Genomic DNA, 27,824 nt, shown 5'->3' on the forward strand with positions numbered 1-27,824 from the left:
GCTATTCGCAAGGAAAATCCCGCAGGCCCTAGGATTCATGGCCTTTTGCATTCTGCTAATTCCATATGCCAGACTGCATATGAGAACTTCAATGGTACTTAAAAAATCTTTGGTGCCAACATTCTCAGGACCTGGAAACAGTCATACCTATCATACCCTGCCTAAGGACAGAGTGCAACCACAAAAAGGGACTTGCCTTTACTCAACCCCACGCCACCCAGACCCTAACCACAGATGCATCAGACTATACCTGGGGGGCACACCTGGACGACAAGTGCATTCAGGGCCACTGGAGCCCAAGTCTGATTCATCTGCACAAAGAGATGCTAGTTGTTCAGCACGCTCCAACAGCTTTCAAATCCCTACTGTCACCAGGACCCCTGCTAATAAAAACAGACAACACCACAGTTATGTGGTACATCAACAAGCAAGGGGGAGCCCATTCTTACCCACTCTGCAGGCTAGCCATGGCCCTGTGGAGCACTGCATTGGCCACGCATATTCATTTGCAAGCTCAATTCCTGCCAGGCAAACAAAACTCTCTGGCAGACGACTTAAACAGAAATCTCCTAGATCCACACGATTAGCAATTAGACCCCAGCACTTTCAGCCTTCTAACCCAGAAATGGGGACCCCGGAGGTGGACCTTTTTGTCTGCCACTACAATCACCAGCTCAGCAAATTCTGCACCAGGACACCTCACAACAGGGCCTGGAAAGTGGATGCCCTATCCTTCCAGTGGGTCAACCTCTCAATCTATGCATTTCCCCCTCTGCCTCTTCTCACAAGAATACTACTCAAGATAAGACTGGACAGACCAAGGGCAATCCTGATTGCCCCGAAGTGACAATGCCAGCACTGGTACCCATTACTGTGCAGCCGGTCACCGGTGCCACCCTGGCACCTACCCCACATCCCAACCCTCCTCACTCAGCAGGAGGGATAGGTCTTGCATCCGCAACTGCAAACCCTGATTCTTGCAGCCTGGCTTATTCCTTGAATTTCTCCACCAGTGACCAGCCTAAGCAACTAGGTGGTGGATGTCATTCTTGAAGCCAGAAGACCCAGTACAAGGAAATCCTGTGCTTATAAGTGGAAAAGGTATTGTTCCTTGATTCAGTCTTAAGGGAAGAGGACACAGCACTGCCCTCCTTACCTCTAATGCTGCATTACCTAGCAGATCTACTCCACAGAGGCCTATCCTTCTCTTCCATTAAGATCCATGCCTCTGCCATCTCTGCTCATTACAACACCTCTCTTCTCTCACCCTTTCATCAAACGGTTCCTGAGAAGGGCAAACAACTTACAGCCACCAAGGAGAGCCCCCACCCCTGCTTGGAACCTTAACTTTGTACTGGAAAAGCTCATGCTACCCCCCCTTTGAGCCTGCAGCATCAGCAGAGTTAAAATTTCTCTCTTGGAAAACAACCTTGCTTCTGGCCATCACTTCAGCTAGAAGAGTGTCTGAGCTACAAGCACTTATGGCTGTGGAACCCTTCATTATTTTTCATGCCGACAGTGTCTCCCTCAGGAATAACCCTTCCTTTAAGCCTGAAGTGGTGTCCAGTGTGGCTCTCAACCAATCTGTCCATTTGCCAACCTTCTTCCCTAATCCTCAAGATAAAGGGGAAAGGATCCTGCACTCCTTAGACGTGCACACACTGTTCATAATGTTCTCTTGGGATTTAATGACAACAACTTCAGAGCTGGTTTAATTTAATTAATAAATAAATATATATATATTTATGTATTTGCTTTATTTTTATCATTATCATTTTTTAGGGGTATTATATTTACACATTTATATAATGTTAATTTATTTATATAGTTCTAATATATAGGTTAGTATTGAATTATTTTTGAATAGATTAGATAGGTTATGTATTATATTATATATATTTTTACTACAGTAAGTATGAAGTTTTTATATTGTATACATGTATGTATGTATGTATGTGACATACGGTTTTTAACTTTTTAAGCATTGCTTTTCAAGCTATACCACATTCTTATAAAAGTGTTATAAACAGAGTATTTTAATATGGCATTTTACCAACGCTGTAATATAACACAATAAAATATATTTAGGCTTTTGAGCGCCAAACTAGCCAATGGAAGAGTGGAAGGTTCTTTAAATATGGAAGTTTTTTAAAACAAACAGATGATTCTGATGAAGTCTCAGGTTATGAGATGAAAGCGCGCTTAATCTGATGTCCTTCATGGATGCATCTGCAGTCATAACAAATGGGTTGTCCTGTCGTCGGGCAGCCCTTCGGTCGGCCGGATTCCAAAGTCTGGGTCCGGCTTCGGCTGATGTCGCACTTCACCCGACGTCATCTCTGCTGGTCTTCGGGTATAAAGGCATCAGCCGACGCCATTTTCCTCAGTCTTTCTTGCCGCGTGGTGCCCGAAGCAGAAGCTGTTCGCAAGTGCCGGTCGGTCAGATCCAGAGATTACTACTACCGAATACTACTTGAAGACTTCTAAAGCTAAGTACCCGTTGGGGACTCTTTCTTGCCTCAGCCGATGTCAGAAAAAGTCAATAACTGTTTAACTTGTGGGAAACAAATACCTCATAAAGATTTCCACTCTTACTGTCTGCCTTGCTTAGGCCCAGACCACGGCGTAGCAGCCTGTTCGCCTGTGCTTCTTCAACCGACGAACGCTTAGGCGCGGTCGGAGTTTGCTGAACAGTTTTTCGCTCAGATTTTGAATACATTATGCCATCGGATCCTCCGACTACCCAAATTGTTAAAACGCAAAGAAAAGACCGACACTCGCGGTCCGCGGTTTCGCCAAAACCACGGTTAAGCAAGCGCGAGTGTCTCTGTTTCGGAAACCGAGAATACCGGTCAATCTTCAGCGAATCCATGACTACTACTGAGGCTCCTGCTACCTTAGTTGAATCGGCCTCAGAAATTTTGCCTACAACTGTGGTTCCTAGTGATTTATCAGACACCATCCCTTTGGATGTCTCTACCCCAGCACGTGGTGCTGCTAGGCCTCCTGCAGCCATGTCTATTAAGGCCTTTGCCAGGGCTAAAGCAGCCAAATCTGCTAAATCAGTGCCTGTTAAGCCCCTTCACACAGGCCCACTTCAAGTTCACAAATGCTTACTCTGGCAGAAGATTTAATATCCTTAATTAGGGGATCCCAATCTCACCCAGACAGGGCCTCTCAGCCCCCAGAAAAGAGACCTAGAGCAGAGCCCCCTGAGCCAGTGTTCTCTGATGATTCTCATGGATGACTCAGACATTACAGACCAGCCAGAGGCTCCTTTTTCTACTTATGAAGATTCCGATGCTGAAGAATCCATTCCAGTTGCCTCTCCACCAGAGGAATTTTCCTTTGGGGAAACCTTACATGCCATGAGAGAACAATTCCAATGGCAGGGACAAGGTTTCTCAGATTCAAGAAAAAGGCTTAGGACTTTTCTGCACTTACCACAACATAGACCCTTAGCTATACCTCCTGTACTGCCTGTTGTGGATGATGCATTTAATGATGTTTGCACTGCTCCTGATTCTTTACCTCCAGCCCCTACCAAACCAGATAGATTTTACAGGGTGCCAGACACTCCACCACCTATACAAGGCCCCTCTTGCAGATCCCGAAACTATATCCCAGGGGCCTAAGGCAGTAGCCTCGACCACAGCAAAAAACCCTATTCCTTCTGAAAGGGAATCCAGGTCCTTAGAGAGATGGGGGAAAAAAGTTTACACCTCTGCTACTCTCTCAGCTAGAGCTTTAAACTGTCAGTTTCATATGATTCAATACCAAGAGTTTATGCTTGATCAGTTAACTAAAAAACTGTCCTCTGAATCCTTAGATAAGAAATATGTATTAGAAATGGTGAATAGCATCCAACAGGTTAGTAACCATTCCTTAAAATGTGGCTATGATGCACTGGAGGCTTCATTTAGATCAGCCATGACTGGCACAGTGATAAGAAGGCATGCATGGTTGAAAGAACAGGTCTTACCGGATCATGTTAAAGCAAAGCTGTTAGATGCTCCTATGGATAAGGCCAGTCTATTTGGTACACCTGCCCAGCAAGTAATGAAGAAAATGGAAGAAAAGGCAAAATCTGTACAAACAGTTAAAGATTTCTTACAGGTTCAGCCCCCAAGGTTTAGCAGGAACTGGCCTGCCAAAAATTGGTCCTTTCCAGACTCCACCAAATCCCAAAGGGGCAGGAATAGACGCTCTAGAGGCAGAAATCAATCCAGAGGAGGCGCCTACAGAGGACGACAGTGGCAAGGCAATAACCGAGGCACAGACACAACCACTGCCACTGCAACAGGACAATCACAGTGATTTGGCTCTGACACCGCCTACCAGGGAGCAAATAGCAGCACCTTTAGGCGGAAAGTTAGCCTTATTTTCGAAAAATTGGCACTATATCACAAAAGACAAGTGGATTTTGCAAACCATAGACCAAGGCTACCGGTTCCACTTCCACACCTTACCAGTAAAAGAGGAATGCCAAACCTACCTCCAAATCAAAAATAGAAGCTCTACAGCAGATAGCGAAATTAACAAAGATGAGAGCTGTGGAAAGAGTACCAATAACAGAACAGGGCAAAGGATTCTACTCCAGACTCTTCCTAGTACCAAGAAAAGAGAAAAGTTGGAGACCTATTCTCGACCTGTCCGTCTTAAACACATACATCATTGTCCCAAAATTCAAAATGCTGACCCTACAGCAACTTCTTCCCATGCTGGGCAAGGAGTGTTGGCTGGTAACTCTAGATCTCAAGGAGGCATACCTGCACGTCCCCATTCGACCAAATTGCAGAAGATACCTCAGATTTCTTGCAGGATCAGAGCATTATCAATTCTCAGCATTGCCCTTTGGCTTATCTACTGCGCCCAGAGTATTCACAAAATGCCTGGCATCAGTAATCGCTCACTGCAGACTACAGGGAATCCAAATTTATCCATACCTGGACGACTGCCTGTTACAAGCGGACAACAAAAGCAAGCTGACAACAGATTTACAAAGGGTCATTTACTTGCTACAAGCCCTGGGATACACAGTCAATTTACAAAAGTCAAGGCTGATACCATCCCAAACAAGAACATTCTTGGGAGCGGAATTGGACACAGTAAAACAGATGGCATTCCTAACTGCAGAAAAACAAAAGAACTTCCTCTTTACTTCTTGGCATTAACAAAGCAGAACAAACTAACAGCAAGAAAAGTTCTGCAGGCCTTGGGCTTCATGGCATCATGCATAATCTTGGTCCCACATGCCAGACTGCATATGAGAAAGCTACAGTGGTACCTAAAGAATTTATGGTCTCAGCACAGGCACAGCTTAGAAACAGAAATCCCACTAATCCCATGCCTAAAACAGGAGTTCCTATGGTGGGCTCAAGCATGCCAGTCAAACCCAGGCTTACCCTTCCACAACTTTCGAGCAAGCCAAACCATCACAACAGGTGCCTCAGACCTAGGATGGGGCACATACTGGACAAATGCATACAAGGATTGTGGACTCAAGACCAGCTGCACCTGCACATAAACCAAAAGAAATGCTGGCAGTAAAACTGGCAATCCAAAAAATTCAGACCATTCCTCAAAGAGGGCCATTTGATGATAAGGACAGACAACACCACAGTCATGTGGTACATCAACAAACAGGGAGGCACTCATTCATACCCCCTATGCAGAATGACTTTGGACCTTTGGAATCTGGCTCTCAGCTACAACATCCAGTTACAGGCAATATTTGTGCTGGGAAAAGAGAACACCCTAGCAGACATGTTAAGCAGAACCACCTCGGATGCTCACGAATGGATGCTACACCCGACATCTTCAAGGCCATCACAAAGAAATGGGGAATGCCACAAATAGATCTATTCGCATCCCCACTCAATCACCAGCTCAAAAAATTATGCACAAGGACATTCCACCCACTTGCATGGAAGGTGGACTCTCTATCCTTCAGCTGGAAAGGCCTGACAGCATATGCATTTCCACCTCTTCCCTTGATGCACAAGGTACTACTGAAAATCAGAGGAACGTCCAAGGATAATCCTGATAGCTCCAAATTGGCCAAGACAACACTGGTACCCATTGCTGAGGAGCATGTCTCGGGAGAGAATGTGGTCAATACACCTGTTGCCTTTGATGTTAACTCAGCACAACTACAACATCATGCATCCAAACCTAAAAACGTTGCAACTGACTGCCTGGAACATCACATAGCAGCAACTAACCCAGACCTTTCCCAAAGGGTTAAAGACATTATCCTTGAAGCCCGCAGACCTTCAACAAGAAGGAACTATGCAGGAAAATGGAAAAGGTTTGTCATTTGGAGTACTGAAAGAGGAAAAGATGTGTCGAACATAGATATTGCTAACATTCTGGAGTACTTGGCAGAGCTTCTACATACAGGCCTGTCCTATTCCTCCATCAAGATACATGCATCAGCTATTTCAGCAGAATACAGCTTCGATCCACCTGTCTTTTCGCATCCTGTACTCAGGCAGTTCCTCAGAGGGATCAAGAATCAAGAATGTAAAACCTCCTAGGAAACCACCATTACCAGCATGGGACTTGAACTTTGTGCTAGAAAAGTTGACACTCCCTCCGTTTGAACCAGCAGCAACAGCAGATCTGCAACACCTGTCATGGAAAACTGCTTTCCTGCTGGCAATTACCTCAGCAAGGAGGGTTTCGGAACTGCAGGCCTTAATGGCAGTGCAACCCTTCCTAATCTTCCATCAAGATAGGGTGTCCATGAGAACTAATCCTACATTTATGCCTAAGGTGGTATCCAGAGTGTCTTTAAACCAGGCAATCCACCTACCTACCTTCTTTCCAAATCCACAGAACAGGGGAAAGACTGCTGCATACCTTGGATGTACATAGGCAGTTACGCTACTACCTGGACAGAACCAAAAGTAACAGAAAACTGACCAGCTTTTAGTAGCCTATGCAACAGGAAGGGAAGGAAAAGCAATTTCAAAACAGACAATCTCCAAATGGATTGAAATTGCATAAGATTCTGTTACTCCTACCATGGAAAACCAATTCCACAGAACATAAGACCTCATTCTACAAGGGCTACAGCCACTACCACAGCTTTTTACGAGGAGTGGCAACCAAGGACATTATTGAGACGGCTACTTGGACCTCCGTGCATACATTTGCCAAGCATTATAATTTACCTCTATACTCTAGATCCCGAGCAGGGTTTGCCACTGCTGTACTGCAAGGGATCCTAACTACACCATAATTTTTCTTCCTCCACCCCTAGTTTGGCTATGGTATTCTACCCATTTGTTATGACTGCAGATGCATCCATGAAGGACATAGTACAGTTTTGTACCTACCATAAATGTAGATGTCCGAACTGGATAGCATCTGCAGTCAGGATTACCCACCTCCTTCCCTCTGTGGTACTCCTAGGGTATTTACCCTCCTAATAGCTAGCTGGGGAGTCTCTTATGGTGTATTTGTTTGTATATATGTACATGCATGCTTATTTTTGTGTTTGCCTTCTACTTTTTTGGAAACATTGGCATTTATCCAAAATTAACCTTCCAAGAGGGCAACTGGCATCTGGGGCAAGAAACACTGAGCAAAATGGCGTCGGCTGATGCCTTTATACCCGAAGACCAGCAGGGCTCACGCCCGGTGAAGTGCAACATCAGCGAGCGGACCCAGACTTTGGAATCCGGCCGACCGAAGGGCTGCCTGACGACAGGACAACCCATTTGTTATGACTGCAGATGCTATCCAGTTCGGACATCTACATTTATGGTAGGTACAAAACTGTACTTTTACTTGTTTTGTATTTGTTTTATGAGTTGCATTAAAACTTTTCACCATTCGTTCAGTTTCGCTCGTTGCTTGGAATTAATAGGTGGAGGACAGCCTTCATTGTAACCGGACAGTGGTGTGTGTTTTATATTGTTGGTCGTTTTTGCAGTTGCTGCAAAGTTGAAATTAAGCTGTTACTCACTGTGCAGCCATCTTGGAAGTATCCAGCAGGTCCTTTCTCTTGAACTTGTAAGCTTACATAGGCCGTGGATGGTGGTCACATGATGCACACTTTTCTATCTGGCCAAAGCTTTTAACGCTATCCATCAAATGTTGTTATTGTTAAACAATTAGAGAAGATAGTTCATGTTAAACCCTTATGTTGTCTGCTAGATTGCAGATGGGCTATCCAACATATTTCACGTTTTGTAAGTTGTTGGTACCCTCTCTGAATGTAAAATTGTAACTAGTGTGGTATCACATAGAAGTGCTGAGACCTCTTCTGTTTAACATTTTGCAGACATCTGGTCCAATATCTCAGAAGTGTTTTTAAACAAGTTTGCTGATGGCTCAGTCTGGGTACTCCTGTCCACTCATCCACTAATACTAAACCATTCAAAAAAGACCTAGAATATGCATATACTTGGTGTACTGAAAATAGTCTCAAGTTAAATGAAAATTATGCAGTGTAGCTGCATTTGTCAAAAAAATCGGTCTCCACCTCATTTTAAATGGTACTCCTTTTTGGACAGATACAGTCATAAGAGACATGGGTACTTGTGTGGACAGATGTTCTTCGTGTTTCACTGTTGCAGTCATTACATTTGGGTAATCTGCTGGCAGGCTGCCCTCAGTCAGCCTGATTAACAAAGTCTTGGGTCCTGTGTTGGTTGCTGTCCCTTCTTCCATGACGTCAGTTCTTCAGAGGTATAAAACATGCAGCCGACGCCATTACATCAGTCTTTCTTGCCATGCGGTGCCCGAAGCAGAAGCAGTTCGCAAGTGCCGGTTGGCCGACTCCTGAAATTTTCATTTTTGTGTTTCAGAACCAAAGTCTTCAACTTAAAGCTATGTACCCCGTTGGGGAAACGTTTTCTTGCCCCTTACCAATGTCAGTAAAAGTTAATAATTGCATTACTTGTGGAAAGCAAATACCTCATAAAGATTTTCATTTGTACTGTATGCCTAGGCCCTGACCACGACATACCTTGCTGTCGGTTTTGTGCTTTATTTAATCAGCGCACTATCCATTGTCAATACATTTTTACCTCTAAATACTTCGGTTCTCGGTTTAATTATCCATCCGACTACCGGGATTCTGAAAAAACACAAAGAAAGATAAAGACAGAGACAGGCCGCCGAGGTCCAAAACTGCCGACGACGCTTCTCCCAAGCCAGTCGCCGGTACTCAGTGAGGCGCTTTCACAGCCCCTGATACCCGCTACTTCTGATTTGCAGGCCTCTACTAAGACCCATTCGGAGTCCAGTATGCCACGAGATGCTTCAACTATGGAACCCGCGGATGTCTCTACCTTGGATGGATCCGGAGCCGCTGTGCAGGCACTGGCTTCTGAGGGTGTATTCAGGCCTACAGACGTGCGTATTAAATCGACACTGCCTTCATTACTAAGGCCTAAATCTCGATCCATGTCTAAAAAACCGATGCCCAGGCCACATGTTCATGCCCCTATGCCTAAAAAACAAATGATAAAAATGGCTGAAGATCTAATTACTCTAATCAGGGGTAGTCAACCCCCCCCCCCCCCCCCAAAAGAGGCCTAGGGCTGAGCTTGATTATGAATCTTCTGATCAGGATTCTGTTTCTTCTGATGACTTGGATTTGTCTGTACCTACTTATGAGGATTCTGATGCAGAGGATTCCATTCCCTCCGCTTCCCATCTTGAGGATCTTTCTTTTGGGGGAAACTTTGCATATTTAAGGGAGCATTTCCACTGGGAAAGCCAGGAATTTTCTGATTCAAAAAAGAAGCTTAGGGATTTTCTTCTTCTACCTCAGCATAGGCTGTTGGCTATACCTCCTGTACTAGACATTGTTGATGATGTGTTCTCAGAATCCAGTTTGATCCCTGATTCCCTGCCTCCGGCTCCTAGTACACCTGACAGATACTACAGGGTTCCTGATTCCCACAAGTTCCTTTTCAAAAATCCTGTTGCAGATCCAGAGACTATTTCTCAGGGGCCCAAGGGCATTAAGGTTTCTACTGCTAAAAATCCTACCCCTTCTGATAGAGATTCCAGGGCGCTGGATAGATTGGGTAAAAAGGTTTATACTTCTGCAGCCTTGGCAATCAGAGCTTTAAACTGCAAATTTCATATGTTAAAATATCAACAACATATTATTGGACTGCTTAAACAGAAAATTATGTTGATTCCTGACTGTATGGAAAATAAAGATTTACAGGATTTAATGCATTCTGCTGAACAAGTTGGAAAACATACTTTGCAGTTTGGTTTTGATTCTTTAGAGGCCTCTTGCAGGGCTGCTGTTACTGGGTCTGTGCTTAGAAGGCATGCTTGGCTTAAGGAGCAATCTTTGCCTGATCATGTTGAAGCTAAATTGTTGGATGCTCCTTTAAATCAGGACCACCTGTTTGGCAGTAAGTCTGAAGAAGTTCTTAAAAAGATGGAAGATGAAGCTAAATCTATGCAAACTGATTTTTTTTACAAGTGCAACCTCCAAGATTTAGTAGGCACTGGCCTACTAAGAACCAGTCCTTTCCAGTCCCTTCCAGGTCCTCTCAAGCCAAACCCAGACACAGCAAAAACCCCAGGTTTCAGTCCCAGGGGACTCTCAGAACTAAGCAGTGGGGGGCCTCCACTTCCAAATCTGGAAATAACAAGACACCCCCCTATAGTAAACAGTCTCAATGACTTCCTTTTAAAATTCCCAAGCACTTATCTTTTGACCGCCCCTTTGGCGGGAAAGATTGCTCTTCATGCAAAGAACTGGGAATTCATAACCCAGGGCAAATGGGTTTTAAATAGTGTCCCAGGGATACAGATTTCATTTCCACACGTTGCCAATACCAAACAGGTGGCCAGACCTGTCCCCAAGTCATTGGGCAGAGGCTCAAAAACAAGTACTTTCCCTCTTAAGCATGGGGGCTATTCAACTGGTACCAAAAGAGGAAAAGGGACAAGGTTTCTATTCCAGGCTTGTTCTGGTACTCAGAAAAGACAAGTCATGGTGCCCAATCCTGGACCTGTCTACTTTAAACACCTTTCTGGAGGTTCCAAAATTCAATGCTAGGCAAAGATGCCTGGTTGGCAATAATAGATTTAAAATGAGCATACCTGCACATCCCAGTCAGAGAATCTTGCAGAAGATACCTGCTCTTCAAAGCAGGCTGCTTGCATTATTATTCTTTGCACTGCCCTTTGGCTTGTCTACTGCCCCCAGGGTATTCACAAAGTGCCTGGCTCCAGTTATTGCTTTTTGCAGGCAAAGAAATATTCAAATATATCCATACCTGGACAATTGTCTAATTCAGACAGAAAACCAGGGGCATACTTTTAAATCTGACGTTTGTAAAAAGGGTTCTAACACCATAAACGAAAATAAAATCACAACTGGTACCCTGTCAACAGATTACATTCCTGGGTGCAAGCTTGAATACAACTACCCAGATGGCTTTCCTCACGCCAGAAAAGTAAATTCATTTGGTAACTTACTTCAAATAAGTGGCTACAAAAACCCTGCTATCTGCAAGACAAATACTGCAAGCCTTGGGGTTTATGGCCTCCTGCATTCTTCTAATTCCATATTCAAGACTGCATATGAGGAACTACAGTGGTATCTAAAAAGTCTATGGAGTCAACATTGTCACAGCCTGGAAACAGTGATTCCTATCATACCTTGCCTATGCCTGGAGTTCCTATGGTGGGCTGAGGCTTGCCACCAAAACAAGGGACTACCTTTCATACTACCCCCTGCCGCCCAAACCCTGACTACAGATGCATCAGACTATGCATGGGGGGCTCACCTGGCAGGGAAGTGCACTCAGGGCAAATGGAACCCGAATCAAATGCATCTACTTATCATTCAAAAAGAAATGATTGGAAACTGGAACCACGGATTTTCAACATGTTGACAAGCGAATGGGGGAGCTGAGACTGAGATCTATTTGCCTCCCCCCAGAACTGCCAGTTGGATGAGTTTTGCACAAGGACTCCCCACAAACAAGCCTGGAAAGTGGATGCTCTGTCCTTCAGCTGGAAAAACCTATCAGTCTACGGCTTCCCCACTCTGGCTCTGCTCTCCAAAGTTCTACTAAAAGTCAAACAGGACAAACCAAGGATGATTTTGTTTGTTCCAGACTGGCCGCGCCAAAACTGGGTACCCCTTTCTGCGCAATGTCGCAATTTTCTCCATGGCACCTGCCTCAGACCCCTTCCCTGCGGTCTGAGCAGGAGAACCAAATTCTACACCCTCAGCTTCCAACATTGAACCTTGCAACCTGGCTAATCACTTAAATTCACCCTTATCATCCCTCAGCAAACCTGTGATGGATGTCATCTTGGAGACAAGGAGACCTAGTACTAGAAATCTTATGCTGTGCCTGGAACCAATCTTTAGAGATGAGCACAGCCCAATTTACGTCAGATTTTGCAATACTTAAGTGAGATGCTTCACAAGGGCCTGTCTTTTTCCTCTATTAAAATCCATGCCTCAGCTATTTCAGCTCATTATAACACAGAACCTCCCCTCTTCTCTCATCCTCTGCTCAAGCAGTATCTCAGAGGGGCAAAAAACTTGAGACCACCCAGGTGAGCTTCTACCCCTGACTGGGACCTTAACTTTGATAAACTCACTCTACCTCCTTTCGAGCCAGCTGCTATTGCAGACTTTAAATTTCTTTCTTGGAAAACAGCCTTCCTTTTAGCAATCACTTCAGCTAGAAGGATATCTGAATTACAGGCCCTTATGGCAGTGGAGCCTTTCATCATCTTTCATGTGGACAGGGTATCTCTCCTTCATGCTCAAGGTAGTTTCCAGTGTGGCTCTTAATCAGTCCATTAATTTGCCAACCTTCTTTCCCAATCCACAGAACAAAGGGGGAACAGATTCTGCATTCCTTGAATGTGCACAGACAACTTAGAGTTTACTTGGACAGGACTAAACCTCGAAGAAAATCTGAACTGCTGGTAGCATTTGCTGCAGGGCCAGAGGGGAAGGCTATTTCAAAACAAACCATTTCTAAATGGATAAGCCATTGCATTCATTTCTGCTATAAACACCATGGAAAACCTATCCCCAGGGGATCAGATTTCACTCCACCAGGGCTGCATCTACTTCTGCAGCCTTTCTCAGAGGTGTTCCTACCAGGACATCCTAGAAGCTGCTACCTGGAGCTCTGTATGTACTTTCACCAAGCATTATCATTTACCTGTTTCTCTAAATCCAGAGCTGGCTTTGCCATTGCTGTCTTGCAGGGCCTTATAGCTGGCCCTAATGCTGTATAAACTCCTCCTCCTCCCAAACATAGCTTTGGGAATCTACTCAAATGTAATGACTGCAACAGTGAAACTCGAAGAACATAGTACAGTTGTGTACACTTACCATAAATGTAGATGTTCGAGTGTATTCACTGTTGCAGTCCTTGTTACCCTCCCTCCAGCCCCCTAACTTTTTTTGGCTATACCTCTACTTTCCTTTACTATGCTTAAAAGCCTTTTTGGTGTATTTGTTTTTTGTTGGAGGTATACTTTTGTGTTTTTATGTTTATTTGCTCCCCATTAAGGGGGCACCTGACATCTGGGGCAAGAAAAACTGATGTAATGGCGTCTGCTGCATGATGTTCGTGTTACACTGCTGCAGTCATTACACTTGGGTTATCCTGCCATCAGGCGGTTCCCCAGTCGGCCTGAGTTCCAAAGTCTTGGTCTGGCGTCGGTTGCTGTCGCCTCCTCCCTGACGTCAGTGCGACAGGGGTATACGAGATGCAGCCGACGCCATTTTCTTCAGTCTTTCTTGCCGCGCGGTGCCTGAAGCAAAAGCAGTTCACTGGTCGGCTGACTCCTGAGATTTTCATTCTGAATCCAGAACCGAAGTCTTCTACAAAGCTAAGTACCCCGTTGGGGAAACTTTTTCTTGCCGACCGATGTCAGTAAAAGTTAATAACTGTATTTCTTGTGGGAAGCAGATACCTCATAAGGATTTCCCTTCCTATTGTGTATCCCATGCCTAGGCCCAGACCATGACGTCACTGGTTGTCGGGTTTGTGCTAGGTTTAACAAGCGCACTATTAAACGTCGGTTTGATTTTGCCCGACATTATTTTGGCAGAAAATTCAATTACACCATGCCGTCGGAACTTCCGACGACCGGAATACATAAAAAGCGCAAAGACAAGGACAGGCATCCGAGGCCCAAAACTGACAAAGCCTCTTCTAGGCCGGTCGCCAGTTTTCAGTGAGGCACCTTCGTAGCTCCTGACGACTGCTTCTGCAGAACCACAGGCTGCCTCCGACACCCACGTGGAGATGTCTGGGCCTTCGGACGCACAAGATGTCCTTCAAGGATGCATCTGCAGTCCTTACAAATGGGTTGTCCTGTCGTCAGGCAGCCCTTCGGTCGGCCGGATTCCAAAGTCTGGGTCTGGCCTCGGCTGGTGTCGCACTTCACCCGACGTCATAGCTGCAGTTCTTTGGGTATAAAGGCATCAGCCGACGCCATTTTCCTCAGTCTTTCTTGCCGCTGGCCCAAAGCAGAAGCTGTTCGCAAGTGCCGGTCGGTCAGAACCAGAGATTACTACTACGAATACTTCTTCTATTACGAAGACTTCTAAAAGCTAAGTACCCGCTGGGGACTCTTTCTTGCCTCAGCCAATGGCAGAAAAACTGAATAACCGTTTAACTTGTGGGAAACAAATACCTCATAAAGATTTCCACTCTTACTGCTTACCTTGTTTAGGCCCCGACCACGACGTAGCAGCTTGTCTAGCCTGTGCTTTTTTTAACCGACGGACGCTTAGACGCCGGTCGGAATTTGCTGAGGAGTTTTTCGCTCAGATTTTGCTTACATTATGCCGCCGGATCCTCCGACTACGCAAATATCTAAAAGCGCAAGGAAAAGGACTGACACTGCGGTCCGCGGTTTCGCCGAAACCGGTTAAGCCAACCACGAGTGTCTCAGTTTCGGCTGAAACCGAGCTCGCGGTCCTTCCTTCAGCCGAAAACTTACCTCCTACCGAGGCCTCTTCCAACCTGGTGGAATCGGCTTCTGAAATCCCACCTGCTCTTGCAGGTTCCCAGGAATTATCTGATACTATACCCTTGGATATTTCAACCCCTGCACGTGGAGCTGCTAGGCCACCTGCAGCCATGTCGATTAAGGCCTTTGCCAGGGCTAAAGCAGCTAAATCTACAAAATCTGTGCCTGCTAAGACCCCCTCTCACAGGCCTAGCCCTAGTTCACAAATGCTTAGTCTAGCAGAGGATCTCATTTCTTTGATCCGGGGATCCCAACCTCACCCAGACAGGGCCTCTCACCCACCTCCAGAGAAGAGGCCTAGAGCAGAGCCCCCGAGCCAGTTTCTACAGATGGCTCCTCTGATGATTCAGATAATTCTAACCCTCCAGAGGACCCCTTCTCCCCTTATGAAGACTCTGATGCTGAAGAGTCCATTCCTTCTGCCTCTCCGCCTGAGGAATTTTCCTTTGGGGAAACCTTGCATGCTATGAGGGAACAATTTCAGTGGCAGGGCCAGGATTTTTCAGACTCTAGAAAAAGGCTTAGAACCTTTCTGCATTTACCACAGCATAGGCCTTTAGCCATCCCTCCAGTTCTCTCTGTTGTGGATGGTGCATTTAATGATGCTTGTACTGCTCCTGATTCACTACCTCCGGCCCCTGCTAAGCCCGATAGGTACTACAGGGTCCCGGACACACATTATCATTTGTATAAGGCTCCCTTTGCAGATCCCGAAACTATCTCCCAGGGACATAAAGCTGTAGCAGCTTCCTCTGCGAAAAACCCCCTCCCCTCTGAAAGGGAATCCAGGTCCTTAGAGAGATGGGGTAAAAAAGTTTACACTTCTGCTACTCTTTCAGCTAGGGCCTTGAACTGTCAATTCCACATGATCCAGTATCAAGAATTTATGTTAGACCAGTTAACTAAAAAACTGTCCTCGGATGAACCATTAGACAAAAAATCTATACTAGAAATGGTACATAACATTCAGCAGGTCAGTAATCATTCCTTAAAATGCGTCTATGATGCACTGGAAGCTTCCTTTAGATCAGCCATGACTGGCACAGTGATCAGAAGACATGCATGGTTAAAAGAGCAGGCCTTACCAGACCATGTCAAATCGAAGCTACTAGATGCTCCCATGGACAAGGTCAATTTGTTTGGCTCTCCTGCACAACAAGTGATGAAGAAGATGGAAGAGAAGGCAAAATCTGTCCAGACAGTGAAAGATTTCTTACAGGTCCAACCTCCAAGGTTTAGCAGGAATTGGCCCTCCAAGAATTGGTCCTTTCCAGACACCTCCAGAGCTCAGAGAGGCAGGAATAGGCGCTCAAGAGGCAGAGGCCAATCCAGAGGTGCCTACAGGGGACGCCAGTGGCAGGCTAACAACCAGCGAGGTACAGCCACAGATACAGCCACCACCACTACTACAGGACAATCACAGTGACTTGGCTCTGGCGCCGCCTACCAGGGAACAACTAGAAGCACCCTTAGGCGGGAAGCTAGCCTTATTTTCAGTAAACTGGCATTACATCACAGGAGACAAGTGGATTTTGCAGACAATAGACCAAGGTTACAGGTTTCACTTCCATACTCTACCAAGGAAGAGAGGAATGCCAAACCTACCTCCAAATCAAAAGGCAGAAGCTCTAAAACAAATAACTCACTTACTAAGGATGAGAGCTGTAGAAAAGGTAACATCTATGGAGCAAGGACAGGGATTTTACTCCAGACTCTTCCTGGTACCAAGAAAAGAAAACCAATGGAGACCTATTCTCAACCTGTCTGCTTTAAACACATTCCTCATTGTCCCAAAATTCAAAATGCTGACCCTACAGCAGCTTCTTCCCATGTTGGGCAAGGAGTCTTGGCTGGTAACTCTAGATCTCAAGGAGGCATACCTGCACGTCCCCATACGACCAAATTGCAGAAGATACCTCAGATTTCTTGCAGGATCAGAGCATTATCAATTCTCAGCATTGCCTTTTGGCTTATCTACTGCACCCAGAGTGTTCACGAAATGCCTGGCATCAGTAATTGCTCATTGCAGGCTTCAGGGAATCCAAATCTACCCTTACCTAGACGACTGCCTGTTACAAGCGGACAACAAAAACAAGCTAACAGAAGACTTGAAAAGGGTCATTTATCTACTGCAAGCCCTGGGATACACAGTCAATATAAAAAAGTCAAGGCTGATACCATCCCAAAGGATAACCTTTTTGGGTGCAGAGCTGGACACATCAAAACAAATGGCTTTCCTAACAGTAGAAAAACACGAGAAACTCCCTCTCTACTTCTTGGCATTAACAAAGCAGAACCATCTAACAGCAAGAAAAGTCCTGCAAGCCTTGGGTTTCATGGCATCCTGCATAATTTTGGTTCCACATGCCAGACTGCATATGAGAAAGTTACAGTGGTACCTAAGGAATTTATGGTCTCAGCACAAGCACAGCCTAGAAACCCAAATTCCAATAATCCCATGCCTGAAACAAGAATTCCAATGGTGGGCTCAGGCCTGTCAATCAAACAAAGGACTGCCCTTCCACAGCACTCAACCAAGTCAGACAATCACAACGGACGCCTCAGACCTCGGTTGGGGGGCGCACATGCTGGACAAGTGCATACAAGGCTTATGGACTCAAGACCAGCTGCACCTACACATAAATCAAAAGGAAATGCTGGCAGTAAAACTGGCAATTCAGACATTCAGACCATTTCTTCGACAAGGTCAGCTGTTGATAAGGACAGACAACACCACAGTTATATGGTACATCAACAAACAGGGAGGCACACATTCATACCCTCTATGCCGGATGGCAATGGACCTCTGGAATGTGGCCCTGAGCTTCAACATTCAGTTACAAGCAGTTTTTGTGCCAGGAAAAGAAAACATTCTAGCAGACATACTAAGCAGAACTACCATGGATGCCCACGAATGGATGCTGCATCCGGACATCTTCAAAACCATTACAAGAAAGTGGGGGCTACCAGAAATAGACTTATTTGCATCCCCACGCAATCACCAACTGAAGAAATTCTGCACAAGGACGTACCACCCACTTGCTTGGAAAGTGGACTCCCTATCTTTCAGTTGGAAAAGCCTGACAGCATATGCATTCCCACCACTTCCTTTGATGCACAAGGTGCTATTGAAAATCAAAGAGGACCGTCCAAGGATCATCCTGATAGCTCCAGACTGGCCAAGGCAACATTGGTACCCATTACTGAGGAGCATGTCTCTGGGACAAATATGGACTCTACCTCTAGTTCCCTTACTGTTAACACAGAACAACTACAACACCCTGCATCCAAACCTGAAAACACTGCAGCTGACTGCCTGGAACATTGCATGAGACCAAATAACCCAAATTTATCCTAAAGGGTTAAAGACATTATCTTGGAGGCTCGCAGACCCTCTACAAGAAAAAATTATTCAGCAAAATGGAAAAGATATCACATTTGTAGTACTGCAAAGGGAGAAAATTTGTCACTGGTAAACATAGCCAACATCCTGGAATACTTGGCAGAGCTCTTCCACAACGGCCTGTCCTATTCTTCCATTAAGATTCATGCATCAGCTATTTTAGCAGAATACAACTTGGATCCTCCAGTCTTCTCACATCCTCTGCTCAGGCAGTTCCTAAGAGGAATTAAAAATGTAAAACCACCTAGGAAGCCTCCATTGCCAGCGTGGGACTTGAACTTTGTGCTTGAAAAGTTGACACTCCCTCCTTTCGAACCAGCAGCAACAGCAGACTTACAATACCTATCATGGAAAACTGCTTTCCTGCTTGCAATCACTTCAGCAAGAAGGGTATCTGAGCTACAGGCATTAATGGCAGTACAACCCTTCCTGATCTTCCATCAAGATAGTGTCCATGAGAACAAATCCTACTTTTATGCCAAAGGTGGTCTCCAGGGTATCTTTAAATCAAGCTATTCATCTACCTACATTCTTCCCCAACCCACAGAACAGGGGGGAAAGACTGTTACATACCTTGGATGTACATAGACAACTACGCTACTACCTGGACAGGACCAAGGACAATAGAAAAACTGACCAACTACTGGTAGCATATGCAACAGGCATGGAAGGAAAAGCAATTTTAAAACAGACAATCTCTAAGTGGATTGGAAATTGCATTAGATTTTGTTACTCCTACCATGGGAAGAAAACTCCAGAGAACATCAGGCCTCACTCTACAAGGGCAACAGCCACTACCACAGCTTTTCTACGAGGAGTGGCTACCAAAGACAGGCTGCTACTTGGAGCTCCGTGCATACATTTGCCAAGCATTATAATTTACCTTTATACTCCAGATCCCGAGCAGGTTTTGCCACTGCTGTTTTACAAGGGATCTTAACTACACCATAATCTTATTTCTCCTCCTCCCCCAGTTTGGCTATGGTATTCTACCTATTTGTAAGGACTGCAGATGCATCCTTGAAGGACATAGTACAGTTTTGTACCTACCATAAATGTAGATGTCCGATAGGCATGCATCTGCAGTCAGGATTACCCACCCTCCTTCCCTCTGTGGTACTCCTAGGGTATTTGCCCATCTTGTAGCTAGCTGGGGGAATCTATTATGGTGTATTTGTTTGTATATATGTACATACATGCTTATTTTCTGTTTGCTCTCTACTATTTGGAACCATTTGCATTTATCCAAATTTAGCCTTCCTAGAGGGCTCCTGGCATCTGGGGCAAGAAACACTGAGGAAAATGGCGTCGGCTGATGCCTTTATACCCGAAGAACTGCAGCTATGACGTCGGGTGAAGTGCGACACCAGCCGAGGCCAGACCCAGACTTTGGAATCCGGCCGACCGAAGGGCTGCCTGACGACAGGACAACCCATTTGTAAGGACTGCAGATGCATGCCTATCAGACATCTACATTTATGGTAGGTACAAAACTGTACTTTTTTCAGCCTACCAAAACTAACCCTTCAGAGGGATCCGGAGTAGCTGAGCAACCCGCAGCTTCAGAGGGTGTTTTCAGACCTACTCAGTTAAGCATTAAACCCTCTGCCTAGTCTAAGCTTCCTTTAAAAACAAAGAAACAAATACAGCATTCTCCAGGACAGGCCTCCATGCCTAAGAAACAAATGCTCAAAATGGCCGAAGACCTAATCACTCTGGTCAGGGGGTCCCATCCCCCTCCTGATAAAAGGCCCAGACAGGATGCAGACTATGACTCATCCGACCAGGTGTCCATTTCTTCAGATTCATCCTCAGACTTAGGATATTCTTTACCCCCTTATGAGGATTCTGATGCTGAGGAATCAATTCCATCAGCCTCTCTGCCTGAGGACTACTCCTTTGGGGAAACCTTACATACTATGAGGGAGCATTTCCATTGGGAAGGCCAGGATTATTCATAATCCAAGAAAAGACTCAGACTTCCTTTTATTACCTCAACACAGACCCCTTGCTATTCCGCCAGTGTTGGATATTGTGGATGATGTGTATACTGAATCCAGCTTGAATCCTGATTCCTTACCTCCAGCCCCATTTAAACCTGACCGATACTACAGAGTCCCTGACTCACAGAAATTTCTGTATAAAAGCCCTGTTGCTGACCCTGAAACTATTTCTCAGGGACACAAAGGGATTAAGGCCTCATCAGCAAAAAATCCAGTTCCCTCTGACAGATTCCAGAGCATTAGACAGATGGGGGAAAGAAAGTATATACGTCTGCAACTTTAGCAGTGAGAGCCTTAAATTGCCAGTTTCACATGCTAAAATATCAGCAATTTCTGATGTCTCAGTTGAAACAAAAAGTGCTTCAGGATTCAGATCCTCCTAATTTTAAAGAAATGCAGGATTTATTGCATGCAGCTGAACAAGTGGGAAAACATACTTTGCAATGTGGTTTTGATTCTTTAGAGGCCTCCTGTAGAGCAGCAGTTACAGGCTCTGTCATTAGAAGACATGCTTGGTTAAAAGAACATACGTTACCAGATCATGGTAAAGCAAAATTATAGGATGCACCTTTGCAGCAGGATGTGTTATTTGGAGTTAAGGCAGAAGAGGTATTAAAGAAAATGGAGGATAAGGCAAAATCTATGCAAACGGTGAAGGATTTCTTACAGGTTCAGCCTCCTCGATTTAGCAGGAATTGGCCAACAAAGAATTGGCCCTTTCCAGTTACAGACAGACCTCAAAGGGGCAGATACAGACGTCCAAGAGGTAGAGGTCAACCACAAGGTCCTTACAGGCCTCGACAATGGGGTGCACCAGTCCAGAAAGAAGGGGAAGACAGGCCCCAACCAAATAAAAAGCAGCCTCAATGACTTCCCACTACAGCTGCCAAACAGCTCTCTCGGCAGCCCCGTTGGGAGGAAAACTGGCACTGTTCTATCACAATTGGCATTGGATCACCAAAGACAAATGGGTTCTCAACATTGTATCTCAAGGTTACAGGTTCCACTTTCACACTCTGCCAAGGTTAAAAGGAATGCCAAATCTGCCACCAAATCAATGGGCAGAGGCTCAAAAACAAATTACAGCACTCATGGACATGAGCGCTATTCAAAAGGTACCACCACAGGAGCAAGGACAAGGATTTTACTCAAGACTCTTTCTGGTTCCCAGAAAGGACAAAGCCTAGAGGCCCATTCTGGATCTTTCTTCTCTAAACACGTACCTGGATGTTCCGAAATTCAAAATGTTGACAGTACAGCAGCTTCTTCCCATGCTGGGCAAGAAAGCTTGGCTTGTGACCTTGGACCTCAAGGAGGCACACCTGCAAGTCCCTATCAGACAAAACTGCAGAAGATACCTCAAATTCATAGCTGGTTCAATGCACTATCGATTCTCTGCACTGCCCTTTGGCTTATCTACTGCGCCCAGGGTGTTTTCAAAGTGCCTGGCACCAGTAATTGCATTTTGCAGAAAGGAATTCAAATTTATCCGTACCTGGACGACTGCCTGATTCAAGCAGAGAGCAAGGACATTCTTCTAAAGCATCTGGCGTTTGTAAAAAGTTATTAAGTTGCCTGGGGTGCACAGTAAACGAAAAGAAATCAAAACTAGTGCCCTCACAAGAGATGATATTCCTGGGTGCCAACTTGAACACAATGGCCCAGATGGCTTATCTCATGCCACACAAGCAAGGACAACTGACTCAATACTTTCAATTGATGGCAACAAAGACCCAACTTCCTGCAAGAAAAGTTCTGCAGGCCTTGGGTTACATGGCATCTTGCATACTACTAATTCCATATGCCAGACTGCATATGAGGAAACTACAATGGTACCTAAAGAGTATATGGTCTCAACACTGTCAAAGTTTGGAAACAGTTATACCACTAATTCCTTGCCTTAAAAAGGAGATTCGATGGTGGGCTCAAGCTTGTCACCTCAACAAGGGACAGCCTTATTCTCAACCCACAGCCAGGCAAACACTGACAACAGATGCATTAGATTACGCTTGGGGAGCACACATGTCAGGAAAATGTATTCAGGGCAAGTGGCCCGCAGAACAAAGGCATCTTCACATCAATCAAAAAGAGATGCTAGCTGTACAAAATGCCCTTATAGCTCTCAAGGACCTGCTGCATCCAGGACAACTATTACTAAAGACAGACAACACCACAGTTATGTGGTACATAAACAAGCAAGGGGACACACACTCCTACCCCCTCTGCAGACAAGCCATGACCTTGTGGAACACGGCTCTAAACTATCAAGTTCATCTGCAAGCACAATTCCTGCCAGGAGAGAAAAACACACTGGCAGGATGACTTGAGCAGAAACATCATGGATCCCCACGAATGGGAATTGAATCCACAAATATTCAGAATGATAACGCAGAAATGGTGGAGCGCGGACATTGATCTGTTTGCATCCCCAATGAACTGCCAGCTACAGAAATTCTGCACAAGGAGTTACCATCCACAAGCATGGAAAGTGGATGCCCTCTCATTCAGCTGGAAAAACCTACAAGTATACGCTTTCCTACCACTAACTCTCCTTCCAAAAGTACTCATAAAAGCCAGGCAAGAAGAGCCAAAGATGATCCTGATTGCACCAGACTGGCCACGCCAGCACTGGTACCCAATCTTAAAGAACTTAGCACAAGAACTACCCTGGATTTTGCCTCAAATCCCACATCTGCTGACTCAGCACAACAATCAGATAGTTCACAGCCAGCTAAAGACCTTAAACCTAGTTGCATGGAAAATTCCTTAGTCAAGCAAGCAATGCCTCTCTCCAAAGCTGTTATGGATGTCATTCTGGAGGCCATAAGGCCTAGTACCAGGAAAGCCTATTCGGATAAATGGAAGAGATTCTGTGCCTGGAACCAAGCTCACAGCCTTGACCCTTTTGTCCCAAACATTCCTCAGATACTACAATATTTAACTGAGATGCTGGACAAAGGCCTCTGCTTTTCATCCATCAAGATCCACGCCTCTGCCATCTCTGCTCATTACAACATGGATCCACCAATTTTCTCTAATCCTTTGCTAAAACAGTACCTCAGAGGGGCTAAAAACATAAGACCGCCCCATAGAGCACCAACACCAACTTGGGACCTCAACTTTGTTTTGGAAAAATTAACTTTACCTCCTTTTGAGCCAGCTAACACATCAGAATTAAAATATATCTCTTGGAAAACTGCTCTGCTCCTGGCAATAACATCAGCACGAAGAGTTTCAGAATTACAGGCACTAATGGCAGTGGAACCTTTCCTCATTTTCCACCAGGACAGGGTGTCTTTAAGAACTAACCCTACGTTTATGCCAAAGGTGGTATCAAGTGTGGCTCTAAACCAAACTATTCACTTACCAACTTTTTGTCCAAAAACACAGAATAAACGGGAGAGACTACTGCATTCTTTGGACATTCACAGGCAGTTACGCTTCTACTTGGACAAAACCAAAGCTTTCAGAAAATCGGAGCAATTATTGGCAGCATATGCTGCAGGAGCATAGGGAAAAGCCATTTCAAAACAGACTATTTCAAAATGGATAGGACATTGTATACGTTTCTGCTATACACACCATGGGAAACCTGTACCTAGCAGCATTAGATTTCACTCCACCAGGGCAACAGCCACTTCAACTGCCTACCTCAGAGGAGTACCTACCAAGGTTATTTTGGAAGCAGCAACATGGAGTTCTGTGCATACCTTCACCAAGCATTACCATCTGCCTTTATACTCTAAATCCAGAGCTGGCTTCACCACTGCTGTGCTGCAGGGCCTTATAGCCACCCTTAATGCCTTATAGAACCAGCCACCCTACCTCAGCTTTGGGATTCTATCCAAGTGTAATGACTGCAGCAGTGTAACACGATGAACATAGCACTGATGTTCATCGTGTTATACTGCTGCAGTCATCACACCAGGGTTATCCTGCCGTCAGGCGGTCCCGCAGTCGGTCGAATCCCAAAGTCTTGGTCCGGCGTCGGTTGTCGTCGCTTCTTCCTTGACGTCAGAGCGACAGGGGGATAAAAGAGGCAGCCAACGCCATTTTCCCCAGTCTTTCTTGCCGCGCGGTGCCCGAAGCAGAAGCAGTTCGCAAGTGCCGGTCGGCTAGCTCCTGATATTTTCGAATTGAATTTCCACCCGAAGTCTTCTCTAAAGCCAAGTACCCCGTTGGGGAAACTTTTCTTGCCTCAGACCGATGTCAGACAAAGTTAATAATTGCATTTCTTGTGGGAAGCAAATACCTCATAAGGATTTTCATTCTTATTGTATTCCTTGCCTAGGCCCAGACCACGACGTTTCTGGTTGTCGGTTTTGTGCTAGGTTCAACCAACGTACAATCAAGCGTCGGGCAGATTTCGCCCGACATTATTTTGGCAGAAAATTTAACTATAGCATGTCGTCTGAGCAACCAACATCAGCAATGATTAAAAAACGCAAGGATAAGGACAGGCAACCAAGGCCAAGATCAGATACAGAGGCCTCAGCAAGGCCTGCCGCCGGTTCTCCGGTTTTCAGCGAGGCGCCTACGCAGCCCCTGACTACCGCTGATTTAGAAATTCTGACTGCCTCCCAGACCGAATCAGCTGGGCCTCCGGAGCTGGTTCCATCTCACCCCTCGGACGCCAACCCTAACGGTGATCCGGAGATTTTGGACAGGCCTTCGGTTTCTGAAGGTGTCTTCAAACCGACAACTATCTCTATTAAGTCTTATGCTAAGCTTAAAGCCCCCTTAAAAGTTAGGAAACTGGGTCCACAGACCCCCCCCCCCCACAGGCCCCTATGCCTAAAAAACAGTTGCTTAAGATGGCTGAGGATTTAATTACCCTTATCAGGGGTTCACAACCCCCTCCTGACAAAAGGCCTAGACTGGAGGAAGATTATCCTTCCTCTGACCAAGCATCCATTTCCTCAGCTAACTCTGAGGACCAGGATTATTCCTTCCCTCCTTGCGAAGACTCAGATGCTGAAGAGTCCATTCCCTCTGTCTCCCCCCCGAAGACTACTCTTTTGGAGAAACTTTACACACCATGAGGGAACACTTCCACTGGGAAGGCCAAGATTACTCTGACTCCAAGAAAAGACTCCTTGAGTTTCTTCTTCTTCCACAGCATAGACCCCTGGCAATTCCTCCAGTTTTAGACATTTTGGATGATGTTTACTCCGAATCTAGTCTAAACCCAGATTCATTACCTCCTGCACCAGCTAAACCAGACAGATACTACCGAGTTCCTGATTCTCATAAGTTTGTATATAGAAGCCCTGTTGCAGACCCCAAAACCATTTCCCAGGGTCCCAAAGGGGTTAAGTCTTCTACTGCTAAGAATCCACTACCTTCTGAAAGAGATTCCAGAGCATTAGAAAGATGGGGGAAGAAAGTGTATACGTCTGCCACTTTGGCCATGAGGGCCTTAAACTGCCAATTCCACATGCTAAAATACCAGCAGTACTTGATTACACAGTTAAAGCAGAAAATGATCCCTCAGACAGATCAACCTGATTTCAAAGAGATGCAGGATTTGCTGCATGCAGCAGAACAGGTGGGAAAGCATACCTTACAGTGTGGTTTTGATTAATTGGAAGCCTCATGTAGAGCAGCTGTCACAGGATCTGTAATACGTAGACATGCTTGTCTAAAAGAGCAAGCCTTACCAGAACATGTCAAAGCAAAGTTATTGGATGCTCCATTGCAGAAAGATGTGTTGTTTGGTGTCAAAGCAGAGGAAGTTGTAAAGAAAATGGAAGAAAAGGCAAAATCTATGCAGACAGTTAAAGATTTTTTACAGGTACAACCTCCTCGTTTCAGCAGAAACTGGCCATCAAAAAACTGGTCCTTTCCTGCATCAGACAGACCCCAAAGGGATAGGTACAGACGCCCAAGGGGCAGAGGACAGCCACAAGGTTCTTTCAGGCCTAGACAATGGCATACAACAAATCAGAGGTGGAGGCGAAAGATCTCAACCCTTCAGGAAACAAACACAATGACTTCCCTCTTCGCCTGCCAAGCAAAATTGCCCTGGCAGCACCTTTGGAAGGAAAACTGGCTCTATTTCCACAAAATTGGAGCATCATAACAAAGGACAAATGGGTTCTGGATATTATTACCCGAGGCTACAGATTTCATTTCCACACTTTACCACAGATGAGAGGCATGCCAAATCTGCCTCCAAACCAATGGGCAGAGGCACAAACGCAAATTTCAGCTCTCATGGATATGAAAGCAATTCAAAAGGTACCTACAAAGGAGCAAGGTCAAGGTTTTTACTCAAGACTATTTCTAGTACCAAGAAAGGACAAAGCCTGGAGACCCATTTTAGACCTCTTAATTCTAAACACATACTTGGAGGTACCCAAATTCAAAATGCTCACACTACAGCAGCTTCTTCCCATGCTGGGCAAGGAGTCTTGGCTGGTAACGTTGGACCTCAAAGAGGCATACCTGCATGTCCCTATCAGACAAGATTGCAGAAGATACCTCAGATTTTTGGCAGGTACAACGCATTATCAGTTCTCTGCAATGCCCTTTGGCTTATCTACTGCGCCCAGAGTATTTACGAAATGCCTGGCATCAGTAATTGCATACTGCAGACGAGGAATACAAATATATCCATATCTGGACGACTGCCTGATCCAAGCGGACAGCAAGGCCATTCTGTTACAGCATCTGGCATTTGTAACAAAGCTACTAAGTTGCCTAGGGTACACAGTAAACAAAAAGAAGTCAAAGCTAATACCCTCACAAGACATAATATTCCTGGGTGCCAGCTTAAATACAACGGCCCAGATGGCTTATCTCACACCAGACAAACAAAAACAACTGACTCAATACTTCAAAAAGATGGCAACTTTTACCCAGCTCACTGCAAGGAAAATCCTGCAGGCATTGGGGTTCATGGCATCCTGCATTCAACTAATTCCACATGCAAAGCTACATGAGAGGAAATTACAATGGTACCTGAAAAGTGTATGGACTCAACACAGGCACAGCCTCGAAACAAGTATACCTCTCATTCCCTGCCTTCAAAAAGAGTTCCTATGGTGGGCTCAAGCATGTCAAATAAACAAGGGTCTTCCTTTTGTCTTACCTCCAGCAAACCAAACTATGACAACAGATTCTTCAGACTATGCCTGGGGAGCACACATGGCAGGACAGTGCATACAGGGCAAATGGTCTGCAAAACAAATGCATCTTCACATCAACCAAAAGGAGATGCTAGCTGTACAAAATGCACTGACAGTCTTCAAGGACCTCTTGCATCCAGGACAACTACTAATAAGGACAGACAACACCACAGTTATGTGGTACATAAACAAACTGGGAGGAACACACTCCTACTCTTTATGCAGACAGGCAATTACCTTGTGGAACACAGCATTGACTTACCAAGTACAACTGCAAGCACA

General features: G+C 45.3%; 1 protein-coding gene across 1 annotated transcript in view; it reads left to right on the forward strand.

Moving 5' to 3' along the window:
* Window positions 1-27,824, forward strand: part of DCAF8 (DDB1 and CUL4 associated factor 8) — a 1,751,511-nt gene that overhangs the window by 233,945 nt on the left and 1,489,742 nt on the right. The gene's annotated exons all lie outside the window — the stretch shown is intronic.

The sequence above is a fragment of the Protopterus annectens genome, chromosome 17.part0, assembly GCF_019279795.1.
Source record: "Protopterus annectens isolate FY-2018-M chromosome 17.part0, PAN1.0, whole genome shotgun sequence".
In the NCBI taxonomy this organism is placed as follows: Eukaryota; Metazoa; Chordata; order Ceratodontiformes; family Protopteridae; genus Protopterus; species Protopterus annectens.